Source organism: Aedes aegypti, chromosome 3 (assembly GCF_002204515.2).
Source record: "Aedes aegypti strain LVP_AGWG chromosome 3, AaegL5.0 Primary Assembly, whole genome shotgun sequence".
NCBI classification, from domain to species: Eukaryota; Metazoa; Arthropoda; class Insecta; order Diptera; family Culicidae; genus Aedes; species Aedes aegypti.
This window is the reverse complement of record NC_035109.1, coordinates 114,971,466-114,983,878: the sequence shown is the minus strand read 5'-3', so window position 1 is coordinate 114,983,878 and position 12,413 is coordinate 114,971,466. Positions and strand designations below refer to the sequence as shown.

The window sequence follows — 12,413 nt, the reverse complement described above, 5'->3', positions numbered from 1 at the left end:
GGGCAGTCATCGCGTGTGCGGAGAAAGCGTCCAAGCAGAAGAGGAGAGGCAATCGATACTGCGCAGTTGTAATCATTTACGTCAAGAACGCGTTCAACAGTGCCAGTTGGGAGGCTATCACCGCAGCCCTACACAGAATGCGAGTTCCTGAACATTTGTGCACAGTTCTGCAAAGTTACTTTTAGAACCGGGTAGGGTGATGTGCTAGTATCCATCGTATTATGCATTGATCAGTGAGAACTACAATTTTCCCAGTATTTCAGTGAATAATGCTGATACAAACCGATGCCAAACAATTCTTTCTCAAATCGGCTTTAGCATTGTACAATAACATTTTGATAAATCTTGAAGTTATTTACCGAAATACAGTAGTTTTATTGCATTTTTGGTGTACAAATGTACAAACCATAACAGCTTTCACAAAATTACACTTGGATAATGAATCTATGTTGCAGATTAGTTTTAATATCCGCCGTAGTGGAACATTTAAAGTTTGATACGACGAATAGTAGTGCTTACGACGAAGTAGAACAAAACCCCACTGGTTTACGACACAAGGACGGATTTCAATTGCAGTAACGACGGGAATTCCACAGGGATCCATACTTGGTCCAACACTGTGGAATATGATGTATGACGGAGTGCTAACCTTAACACTTCCAAATTGAGTCGAGATCGTCGGGTTCGCAGATGACGCCGCTCTTGCGATAACTGGCGAGACTGCGTAGGAGGTGGAGATGCTGACGGTGGAATCGCTAGACACCATTGAATCGTGGATGACTGGATTCAAGCTGCAGTTGGCTCATCACATAACGGAGGTGATGCTGGCCAGTTCAGCAGCTCGAGATCAACGTCGAAGGACACGCAATCTCATCGAAAGCAGCTAACACTGAAGCTAGGATTATGCTCAACATAGAAAGACCAAGAAGCAGCACGAGGCGTATTCGGGCAACCGTATCATCGTCCATACTGAGGTTCGGAGCATGGGCTGCAGCGTTGGGAATCAAACGTATCCGAGAGAAGCTGGCAGGTACGTTCCGACTCATGGCTATACGGGTGGCGAGTGCCTACCGCACTATATCGTCGGAGGCAGTGTACGTTATCGCCGGAATGATCCCCATCTGCATCACTCTGGCTGAGGACATCGCATGCTACTAGTAAAGGGACACAATGAATGTGAGGAATGCCATCAGAATGGGTAAAATAGCGAGGTGGCAGCAGGAGTGGAATAACTCTAAGAAAGGAAGGTGGACTCACAGGCTGATTCCTGAGTATCGGTGTGGATGATCAGAAAACACGGAGTAGCTAACTTCTTCCTGACAAAGTTTTTGTCAGCCCATGGATGCTTCCGAAAATATCTGCACAGATTCGGACATGCCGAGTCTCTACATTGTCCAGCCTGTCCAAATATCGAGGAGACCCGAAGCATGTTAAATTCGACGGCCCTCAATTCAAGGATATACGAAGCGAGATTAGGTCAGATACCGTAAGCGTCCTAAATCCGGATAGCATCGTGCAGAACAGGGGGATAACGCAGATTATATCGTTGCTGCAAATTATATGGCGGGAAGACCAGAGAGTTCCGGGTAGCGATCAGAGTAGACTAGATCCTACGTCGGACTAGAACGAGTAGAGCGAGCGTAGTATCGGTATAAGTAATCGGTAATAAGTCGTCGGAGCGCCTGCAAACCGTAAGTCATCCTTAAACCGGAATTGCAGAACCGACCCTGGCACTTGGCCACCGCCAAGGTCTAGCTGAGCAATTCGCGAAACAGCACCGGCAAATGATCGTCGGGGCTCCTGTGAGCCGGAAGCCGGGGAAATCTTCGCCGGAGTAGGATAGATCCACCGCCGGGCACTACTCTGAGTAGTACGTAGCGTATCATCGGCTTGAGTCGTCGGAACGTCAGTGAACCGGAAGCCATCCTTCAACCGGAAACGCTGGAACGACTTCGGCGCTCCACCGGACAGTATCGAAGCATGAAGAAGCGCGTAGCCGGAGTAGGCTAGCTCCACCGTCTAGGCCGAGTAGCAGTCACAAACCAGTTTTGAGTCGTCGGGGCGCCAGTGAACCTGGAAGTCATCCTCCAACCGGAATCGCTGGACAGACCTCGGCATCCAACTGGCCAACCAGGAAAGCTCGAACAGCAGCAGCGGAAAATGAGTCGTAGAGCAACGAAGTCCAGTAGAAGTTCAACAGGGCTCTGACGCGAGGCCAGCCCATGGGAAGTATGTGTCGTCGCACAAAAAGCTGTCCAAAGCCCTGGCGAGATACACAGTATTTTTCTATCAAAACACATCAATGAAAACATTCAGATGATTCTATGTTCTGTCCGATTCCCACTGACGAGATTTCCAAGACTGAACAAACAATATCGCCAGAGATTTCATCGATCCAAATGAACATGCCTCAAAATGTGACTGATTTTATTTATTTATTTATTTATTTATTTTTGACGTCAAGCATTGGAGCTGCCTAACAATAGTCACAATGACAAGAGATGTTCGTCGCGATTCTACCCCATTACCCTGAATTCCATTACCTCGAATGCTATTTCCTCGAACGGATTATATTGGAATTCGCGGTAATTGTAAATGGTGAATGGTTCACAGCGTTGTTAAATCGTTTCCAAAAACATTAAGACAAGTCTGTGGATGTGAATCGAAAGAGGATTAAGCAGCGCATATATGTGAACAGACAAACACGAAAGTTGTATGCAGATGTTCGAGAAAATCCCAAAAGAAGCGCGGCATCGGCTTAGACTGCCGAGAAAACGTAAGTTCCCCTAGCTGAATTTAAGACTTGTTTATGTTTTATTGTTGTAAAGTTGACTAAAAAAGCCACCGTGCACGTTTTTGCGAATGGAATCAAAATGCCAACCAGGTGGTTGGTTACACTCGAGAGGTGTGGTTCCTGAATAATGATATCGAATTGATTTGCGGAAATTAATATGTGGAAATGGAACCGCAGTAGGAGGTTAACCTTACACACCATTCTGGTTGACTGACTAATTGTCAGTGTGGAAGTGATACATTGAGTGATATTGGAAGTCAATTAGTGGAATGATTGAATTAAGGTAAAAATGGAATGAAACCAAGGATCTATGAATCCAATTAGTTGAAAAATTATTGAGTACATGAAACTTCTGTTAATAATAGATTGATACACAAATCGTACTTACAAGTACCGGCTACAGTACAAAACCTTTCTCTTTGGGACTTATTCCGAGCAACTATCTTGAGAACACCAGTTCACGGATCATCAGTCACAACTAGACTGAAGATGTTCACACCCACCGACTCTAAGACTCAGCTGAGGGGGGTTTTCTATTATGCCATAGACAAGTAGCGATCGAGATTCAGCAGGTTTCATCGCATATCAACAAGCTACAAACTTATACGGAGTGTGTTACGTAAACGGTGTTAGCCGCATCTCAGCTTCAAGGCCATAAAGTGGATATTGCCATATGACAGACAAAGAGCTGTTGAGATGCCTCGACCGCCACCCTCATCAGGGCAAGTAGATATGAACTGAATCGATTCAATATACATCGCAATTTGATGATCCACCATAATTTGATCTGCTCAAGGTAGACAAGTAGCTAGAAATGTTATCTGGAATGAATAAGAACCATGCCGGTTCACGCCTATTTTAACTGAACATAAAAAGCATTCAATTCAAGTATACACAGATTTATGGACTATTAGATCCATGGGATCAATATCAATCCTAATTTACGTTCTGCTATCTTCTATACATTTTTTAACGAGTAGTGTTTGGTCCATCAATTGTGTCGATTGCTTCTGCGGGAGTGAGCGATGGGACCGGAAGAACTTTTTTTTTAAACTGACTGTCTTCCGCCATAGATACTGTGGCTCACATGAGCGTCATCCCACCAAAAGGGACTAGCAATTGAGGTTCAAGGAAATGTGAATCTCTCTATTTTATAGTGCGCAAAACAATCGTCGGAAAAATTTGCAACACCCCATCCCAAATAAAAATGCCAGCAAATATGAGTTCACTGCGATTGCTATATAAATTCTCCCAAATAATATACGATGTTTCGCGGAATTTCCTCAAATCTGCGTCGATGTCCAAACTTCGCAGTTTTGGCGGCTTCCGCGAAATTGCAAATTTTCATTGTCCTTAGTTATTACATAAAAGATTTTTTTCTGCGTCCAATGCACCCTTGCTCCATGATCGTGATCATCATTAATTCAACCCGTTGGAATCGACATGCGAAAAATGTCCAGTCTGCTGGCGACTCGTTCAGCCTTGCCTCCTCCAAAGGCACGTTCCAGTAGCCGTGCCTTCTTGCCGAACCAGTCGGCGGCGACGAAGATCAAAACTGCATCCACCGTTGCGGTTATTGGTCAAGTGGAGAGAAAAAAAAGTGGTAGCTAGCTATGAAGCAGAAAATTAGCATTAAAGTGGTGGTCGACCTTGAACGTGGAATCTACGCGCACACACTTACTTGGACATTGCTGAAGTCACCGCGCTGGCAACCGCCGCCGTCGTTAAACCGGACTCGCACCTTTGGAGAGTGCTCTTGGTATGGTGAGTGCACAAAACGAGTCTTGTTCTATCTCGGTGTTTCCACCAATGCAATGCAATACGCAGCGCGATCCGATAACGTGAGTGAAGAGGTGTGTGGATAATGAACTTTTCATAACACAATCATAGAATGGAATCAGTAAATGAGATGAATCAGACTTTTCTTCAATCTTGACAGCCTATCAGGTTTTACAGATTGTTCACAATTTGCAGTTAATTGAAAAACCCGAAACCTAAATGTACAATAGGATGCCCCAGAAAAAAAAAAACAATATTCGGAAAGTCAAAGTGCTCAACTCTAGCGTACACAAAAATAAAATAAACGATTTACTTGGATTTTCCTCAGTCTAAGTAATCATTATGAAAAAGAGAACCCAAACTATCATTCTTTGGAAAGGGCTTTCTCAAGAGTATTATGGACTAAATAAACTTTAACAAAAAAGATCCAAATAATATTGAAGCTTCAGAAAAAGCAAGACTTATGTTCGATGTCCGTCCATGCCAAAAGGGTCATGGAACAACACATTGCCGCATAGATGCTAAATGCATGATTTGTGGAGGTTCTTCTCGCTCTAAGGATGTCTATCCTGTGAAGGAAAATACTAAAAAGTTTGTATGCGCAAGTTGTGGGGGCAATTATAAGTCTAACTTTTGGGATTGTCCTTCTTGCAAATGAATCGTTGAGGCTCGTGCCAGGCAGATGAACGGCAACTTTTTCGTTGCCAAAATTTCTACAACAATGTTTATTTTTCAGTTAGCGATCATACCCATCGAACGATTATTTGTTTACTAACATTGAATTGTCTTGTAAAATGTCTCTTATTAATAGAAAATCAAAACTTTGTCTTAAGAACAAGCTTTTGATATTCAAACAAATTATCAGGCCAGCCATGTTGTATGCTGTACCAATATGGACTAGCTGTTGTAAAGCCAGGAAGAAAGCTCTGCAGAGGACGCAAAATAAAATTTTGAAAATGATCCTAACGCTCCCTCCTTGGAATAGCACTTAGTAGTTACAAAGAATGTCCAATGTTGAAACACTGAAACAAATATCGAATAAAATTATGAATAATTTCAGACAAAAAGTGTTGCAATCTTCTATTGCCATGATTTTTTTGAAAATTACTTTTCTCTGGCACACCCTTATACACAATCTCGATCTCGAACTGAACCAATATATATCAATTATCGTTTTCATACGTTATTAATCACAGTAAATGCCAATCACTTCTCAAAGCAGGTAGTGTGTTACCAGCAATCAAGAGTTATAAGGAAATTGACGGAATGGATCATGTTACACTTCGCATTTTTTTTTTCTCGGAGACAAAGAACCTCAAATCATGATGAAAAATACACACAGACCCAGATGATGATCTAGTTGAGAACTAGTTCTTGCAGTCACCAACAACGGCAATTTAACATACGCACAGCGTTTGAGGTTTCTTTGTCGAGTAAAATGAACCAGTATAATCTTGGATCATGGTCTTCTTAGGTGTCCTCCTCCGCCGTTTGGTCGGTTTACTACGAGCAGTTTGTTCTGGTTAGAGATTGTGCATTGTGCGACTGTTTTTTTTTCTCTCGCGCTACTTCCATCTTTCATATTTTAAATTAATGACTCGGACCTGCCTTTGCCTGCTGTAAAAGATTGCAACTAGTGGTAATCGCAGCTGATGTTGGATAATAAATTGTCTCGCTTTTCGGAATTAAAAGCACGTAGCTGGTATTAATCTCTTGAGGAAAAGATTTAATGGGAATTATAAAAGCGCCATGAAAACGATGGGACGCCTTGATTCGTGTTTGAAAATTCCCGAAGGATAAGCAATAGATGAGGAGCTGATTTAACATTTACAGGGTCGTTCGACAATTTCAGTTTGTAAATATTTGCACAATGATAGTTACTATTCAGTAAGACCATGCTGAGGGTCGTGGTTTCAAATCCCGATGCCCATGATCGAGATTTTGCAAGTACCTAACAGATAAGAAATAGCAAATTTATTGGGTTAATTTATTGATTTTCTTTGACATACTTCCGCAACGGATTAATTATATCAAACCAACATCCAGTCACAGGCACCAAAGCCATCGGTAAACCACAATCTCAGTAATCACCTGAACCTGATCTTTGCCCCCAATTAAGCATTCACCACCACCAGCTAGTGCGCTCTTCTGCTTACTCTAGGCAAACAAGGAAAATCTTGCTTCCGCCTATATCGGTACTCCAGCCACACAAAGTACACATGTGTCTTGCAGCATCCAACCTCAAAAGTCAGTGAATTGTTTGCCTCGCGCTAAATTAATCAAGCACCCGAAATAAACATCGCCTCGCACACCTCTCATTAAGAGCACCGCGAAAATAATTTACTCATGTCGATGAGCAAACTTAACGGTGATAGGGATAGAGAGAGGGACGGCAAAGGAGTGGGTTTCGCTAGTTGATAAATGAAGATAAAAACGTTTGCCGAGCACTTTTCACCTTCTGATTGTGAAAAATGATCAAATGTTTATCCTCCCACGCTTCGGTTTTCGTCTGTTTCGTCTGCTCAGCTCGGAAAAGTCGTGTTTACATCCTGTGGCAGATAACTTTATGCACTGTGAGCTACGATGGTGGAAGTCATCACAGTTCTGAGGGAGGATAGCTTGGAGGCGTCATACTCGAAGGAGTAGGGCAAAGTGGCTCAAAATGGATTATCGAAGTAAAATGACCCATTTAACATCTTAAGGTAAAGATAAGTCGAAGCCAAACTTCAAACTTTAAGAGTACAAATCTGGAGAACCAAACACCCGTTTGAGCTGCAAACCTAATCGAATGTTGGCTTCGATTCATCTTCACCCTAATGCAACTTGTGACATTTCAAATACTAACCTGATGCAAAACACATTGATAACTTTATATCATTCCAAGAACTATATTTTTTGCCATTCCATTTCAACAGAAAATTATTACAGAATTTGGTAGTTTTATTTAATTTATATCAAACACAGAATTCAAAATAAGCTTTGTACATTATAAAGTTATGTTAAAAATTCTCAAATATATCTATACAGCACTATCTTGCTTTAATGATCCATAATTTAACACTTTTTTCGGTTTATGCATTTTTTATAATGAAATCAATATATAAAGTAAATTAACCTCGTTTCAGTTATCAAATTTCTAAGCAAATTCTATAGGAATGTCTCAATATAGCCATTTTAGTATATACGCTTCCTTTGATATACGATATATCTGGAATCGATCTTGAAGTGGATAGAATCGTATGGGTCGAAAGCAAGTGAATTCATTTTACCTGTATATATTCTGAACTGCTACGGCAAGCGAAATGCAATATTTTGTTAATAAAATGTTAATGATAGCTTAATTAAGTTTACCGATTGAAGATGATAGTGTTGCCAAACTTATAAAATCGTGATAGCAGATACAAATGACATGTTTGAAATGACACTAATATAGGAATGAAAAAGGGACATTACGAAATAATAGGAAACAAACTTTCTTGTAGAATTTGTAGAAACATCTGAAAAAGTTTCAGACAAAATAAATCAGAGAAATCCATTGGAATATTTTCAAAATATGTTTTTGCGAACTTATCGAAAGAAAACTCTTAAGGAACTACCAGTAGTGATCAATTAAGTAAGTCCTGAATTAATTCTAAGATGAATTTCTAGGATATGGTTCTGGGGAGATCGTGTAGCCTGTACATTTTTGGAGAACTTTGCGTGAGAAAAAAAAACTTGTAAACAATTTTGAAAAACTTAAGATATTATTTTTGAAAATTTCTATAAGGAATTGTTAGAAGAATACCAGAAATACATAAAACAATTCCTTAACGAAAGGAATTTCAGGATGAGCTACAAGAAAAGTTTTTTAAGAATCCGAGAAAATTTAACTGATTAGCGTTTAATTTATTTCATATAACAACATATAATGCGAGGAGTTCATGATAATGTAGAATGACCAAAAATTAACGAAAACTACAATATTAATGTAAACTATGGTTATTGCGACGGATATTTCTCCGCAAAACCAGAATATACTGGCACCTCTACCACCCCGCCCTCCCTTGGCTCCCACCATAAACAAATCCTTGCTACGCCAATGCGAACAAAGTCGTTATAAGTGATTTTTGTTTCTTTTTGTTTTCAGACATCAACCAAATTATTTTAGCACATAATTTCCATGTCGAGTATGCTTCAAACTGGCTGTAACCTTACACACTCCTGAAGTTCAAACATCAATTTACTTCAAGATTATAGCTGGTATTGCAGGCCACTTTATGAGATTGGTGAATTTAGCACTTACATACATCGTCAAAATTCAACACCAATGTTCATATTGATACTTTGTGATTCTTTGATATTTTGTATTTTACCATATAAGAGAAACGAAAAATACTGTATGGAGCCTGCAAGCATGTCAAAAAACGATCTTTTTATTCTAAACTTTATCGTGAAATTTCAATCAAATTATACCTGAAAAGAAGATGAAAGTCCTATTTTGCATGCATGGTATCAATAACACCAGTGTTTTATACAACTTTGGCGACCAGTAGCTAAAAATTATGACGTGCTGGAACATTTCTGAGAATGGCATCAGATTCAACGACCTCAATCCTGCTGGAGAAACATAATTTGATTCTTGAGACACGCAAAAATGTAGTTTTTATTATGCCGTGTTACGATTGTATTTGTCATAAGCGGGTAACAAGACCATATAAAACTCATAATGTTGGAATCTCTGATTACACAGCGTAGGTGTCCATTATTGGAGAATCCCCCTAACATTAATGTATCTATTAACATCCTTTATATCTTCTTCTTGTTCTTCTTTCTGGCGTTACGTCCCCACTGGGACACAGCCTGCTTCTCAGCTTAGTGTTCTTATGAGCACTTCCACAGTTATGAACTGAGAGCTTTCTTTGCCGATTGACCATTTTTGCATGTGTATATCGTGTGGCAGGTACGAAGATACTCTATGCCCAAGGAAGTCGAGAAAATTTCCAACCCGAAAAGATCCTCGACCGGTGGGATTCGAACCCACGACCCTCAGCTTGGTCTTGCTGAAAAGCTGAGCGTTTACCGCTACGGCTATCTGGGCCCCAAAATCCTTTATATATTATCTATTTATCTTTTATGACGTTCCTCAACCTGTGACCTCTTTTCTTCTATTAAATCCCTTCTAGGATAGAGGTCAATAAAAATAAGAACAAATATATAATAATTAATATATGAGATCCGATATTACGTCAATAACAAAACATGCAATCATAGCATAATTTGTTCTCGGTATGTTATTCTTTAAAATTGTCAAATAAATAATCAATAGCAAAATATACTGTCATGTTGTCATATTTGTAATTTGAGCAAAACAAACTGAATAATATAAATTACCATCAGAATAACAAATTTTACAAAAATATGTTAATTTTTGATATCCATAACTTACGAAAATAAAGCATTTAAAAACATCATATCAACCTCATATCAAACTTTGCCATCATGAATGATTGAAATTCTAAATGAGCCATTACCAAGAAAAAGCAGGATGATAATTAAATATGCTACCACTAAAAAAAAATATTTTATGTTCAAAATTTGTTCTCTATGATTGTCCGACATCTCTCCGAAAACCATTTCCCCGAATGTAATTTCCTCGAATGAAGTTTTCCCGAATGAACTATTTCCCAGAAAATTATTTTCCCGAATGTACCATTTCCCCGAAAAAAAATCGTAATGTAATTGATATACTGAAAGCTTTTCATGATCCTGCTGCCAAAAAGTATTTAACATGCTCGCTGATGTAAGACTAGATGAAAATTAATCAATTTGTAATAAAATCCATGTGTTTAAAGTAACAGATGTTCAAAATAATGTGCCTCGTGCATTTGACTCAACACAACTAAGATTTTTTTTTGTGATAACCTGATGAAAAACGCGAGTACATGATAGATAGTTTCATTGGAAGCGGTATCTTTGGAGTATGGACATTTGGCCAAATGAACATTCGGCATAATTTTGCCTTTATAGAATAATAGGCTGTTCTATATATTTATACTGTTCCAATATTTAGTGGCATTTAGCTGATAATGTTTCAATGTGAATATTCCCTTCTTTTAATAAAAGGCTATTCTTTCACATTGATTCGCATCACTACGCAAAGATGCCTTATTTGGCCAATCGTTTCATGCCATATGTCCACTAGGTTATACGTAATTTCATTATACTTATTTACAGTAGCTACAGTGAGTCCATTGATCCGTAGAATCTATTATAGCTTGCACTACATAATCAAACCTTAAATCTTTCTTCTAGATATTTTTAAAAGACAACTTGTTTCTTTATTGATACATTCAATATCAGTTTTTCAGATAAAAACCTCATTAAAATCTTTTTATGTCTTGGATAGAAGCCGAGCGTATTTTTTCAGAAACATTCCTATATAGGTCATCAAGCCGAAAACGTCAAATTCAGTGAATACTAAAAATGCTAATAATTACAAATCAAATAGAAAAAATTGCCTTTTTAAAAAATCTGAATGGATCTGATTGAAGGCATTGAAAATTTTGGATCAAAATATTAGAATATTAGAAGCATTTGTTTGAAGCAATATCATTTTATTACCAGCAACAAAAAATCTGATTAAAGTTTCAGTAGCTCTGTCAATTTTTATTGATATATGTATCTATGAAGAACAGCCTTCTAAAAAAAGAAGGGCAAATTCCTGATGAAATCAGTAGCCGTTGCAAGTAGAACAATAATAACACAGAAAAGCTTCAAAGAACTGCCTGCGATGATAATAAGACGATACTAGCTATAAATTTATCAACATCTGGGATCGAATCCCACCCCCGAGATAGTCACTTACGACTAGAGTTACATATTTCTCAGAAGCACATAAATGTACTGACGACCCAGTGAACACAAACTCGTATATGATAGTGCATAAGAGTACAAAAGTGGAGGCGATATACGTACATGCGCCATAAGGCTGCATTCAAGTTGTACGTATATCGCCTCCACCTTTGTACTCTTATATACCATCATATACGATGGTGTGTTTACTGGGGAGCCTCCAACCAAACCGTCTCTAAGCTCCTCGGAATCCTAATGTGCTGCGCTAGCCGGAGGCTCACGGAAATTCTGAAAGCGTGCGCTAGGTGATGTGCTCCCGGGGAGACTCATCTCATGCGGTGCTCGGCGCTACGGCTTGCCATCGAGAGACCGAAGTGAGACACATCTCTAGAAAAATGAGGCGCACCCAGTAAATACATTGTCACCCAACACCCAGCAAATAAGACATTGTCATCTCCTATTCTTGTTGCAACAATTTTATTCCGCAACATCAGTTTATCACCACTTGAACAGAATATGATAAAGATCGATCACCACGTGCGCAACGATTTTCTGGGCTTTGCATTGCAATTTTCGAGAACTTTCGCTGTGTTGGTAATCATTGGCACACTATCGAACAGCATGCATAAAACAAATTTGGTTTTGTGTTTGAAATAACTGATTAATCGTGAGTTGAAAAGGTTGCAACAATGTTCTGCCCTGTGATTGTCATGACAATTTTGCTTCCCAATCCAATTTTGTATCCCAATCCGCAAAAGTATGGATAAACGGGTTGTGAGCGACTTGCTTTGTTGTTTGTTTTTCGTCTCCTTTGACGACAATTTGATTCACTGGGCGCACTAAAAGAGGTCTCATAATGTACCTAGTGGACTTTGGGGCAAGTGTGCCATAGGGGCAAGTGTGCCACCCCTGCTTTTTATAAAAACTACAACATACATTTTCTCTTTGAGCTTAACAATATGTTCCCTTATAGTTCACAATACAATGATAAAAATATGATGAAAATTGC

The 12,413-nt window shown here is 39.2% G+C and overlaps 1 protein-coding gene across 2 annotated transcripts in view; it reads right to left on the bottom strand.

Annotated features, from left to right (window-relative positions):
- The window catches only part of LOC5566925 (ejaculatory bulb-specific protein 3), a 62,147-nt gene extending 58,051 nt beyond the window's left edge, over positions 1-4,096 (bottom strand). The window contains exon 1 of one of the 2 annotated variants that reach the window (XM_021854942.1): positions 3,183-4,096. The gene's annotated coding sequence lies outside the window, so the exon portion shown is untranslated. The remainder of the gene's footprint in view (positions 1-3,182) is intronic. The other variant, XM_001651289.2, reaches the window with a different exon arrangement.
- Between the last annotated feature and the right edge of the window lie 8,317 nt (positions 4,097-12,413).